Raw genomic sequence first — 1,366 nt, 5'->3', positions numbered from 1 at the left:
TCATCTTCCAGACCAAATGGAATAATGAAAATAAAGAATTAGGTTATATAGTTAAATATATTCCTCACTGATATTTAAAACCCATTTTTTTGGTATGAGCACACCACAGTGAATTCACCTGGAGACGACCCACCATTCTCATGAACTGCAAAACAAAATTTTATTAAACATTAATAGAGAACACAAATTTTGGCTTTTCATAATCATTCTCATTTCAGTTATAGTTTATATGCTTACAGCTTTGAGTCTGTTTTGCCCATCTGGGCTGGCTGGGCAAGACTTCTTCCTCTGCAAAAAACAAATTTTAAATATTACCTTTCATAATAAATTAGGGAAGATCTTTAACCTATTTATTATAACATATCTAAATACCTCTAAATCGTCTTGGGGGAATGACTTTTCTCCCCGTATTCTCATCAGAGTCCTCAACATGCGATGTTTCTTGGGCCTTTCTTGCCCGAAATCTTGCCAGATCATAATTATCTGCTCACAAAGCAGCATAACTTATAGAAATATTTGCTATTTTTTTGTCTTGATTAAAAAGTTTGTATGGTATTATTTTGCATACTTTACCTGTGTCAGAAAATATTCTGACTTGATGTTTGGACCATAGCTTCTTATCTGGTATGGCACATTTTTTTACCATAATACCAGCGTTCACGTGAGGCCAGTAGCAATACAATACCTTTCAGACATAGATGTATTTGTTTTCATTTGCACATTTACAATAAACCTGTTTAATATTTAACATTCATGTTTACATATATGGACACTTATTCTTACCTCATTATTTAACTCCAACCAGCTGGATGGAGCCACCTCAACTTCATTGTGCTTAATGAAATGAAGCACAACATAGCGCAAATAATCCTGTATAAAATAGAAATGTTAAAATATAAATTGTTGAAATTTTTATAATTAGCTATTAATAGATCCATAGGACATGCTCTAACCTCGTGAATAAATTATGATTATGGCTGTTATGTATCGGATCCATTTGTTGTTATTGTTCATCCTCCTTGTTTTCTTAAGTTCTAGACATTCTCATTTCATTTTTGTAGTTAAAATGTTCTTCTACAGAAAGGCTTGAGTCTTGTGACATATTTGATGATTTGGTTGTAATGCTCTGTGTCTTTAAATTAAACTAATAAATAACTATGTACATCTTGCAGCAGCCTACAAAGTATGAAGGATAGACACGACAATTCTGATTCCACCCTGTTCTTCCAACATGAATGCCCTCCTCTCAAGTGCCTTTCTGTCAAGGCATCGCATTTGTGAGTGCATAATGCTAGCGACATACGCTCCATAAAGACGGGAATCACATGGCGTCATCAGATATGGCTGTAAATTGGTGAACACTCTG

At 34.1% G+C, this 1,366-nt stretch overlaps 1 long non-coding RNA gene across 1 annotated transcript; it reads right to left on the bottom strand.

Moving 5' to 3' along the window:
* Positions 1-237: 237 nt before the first annotated feature.
* LOC143722378 (uncharacterized) lies at positions 238-679 on the bottom strand. Its single transcript, XR_013196871.1, has 3 exons — positions 574-679; positions 373-483; positions 238-288 (listed from the first exon to the last, which is right to left on the bottom strand). It is a non-coding gene; the product is annotated as an uncharacterized LOC143722378 (long non-coding RNA).
* Between the last annotated feature and the right edge of the window lie 687 nt (positions 680-1,366).

Source organism: Siphateles boraxobius, unplaced genomic scaffold, assembly GCF_051911475.1.
Source record: "Siphateles boraxobius isolate OS27281-9 unplaced genomic scaffold, OSU_SipBor_1 66, whole genome shotgun sequence".
NCBI lineage: Eukaryota > Metazoa > Chordata > Actinopteri > Cypriniformes > Leuciscidae > Siphateles > Siphateles boraxobius.
Note: the sequence above shows the minus strand (reverse complement) of the source record. Positions and strands in the feature narration are given on the sequence as shown.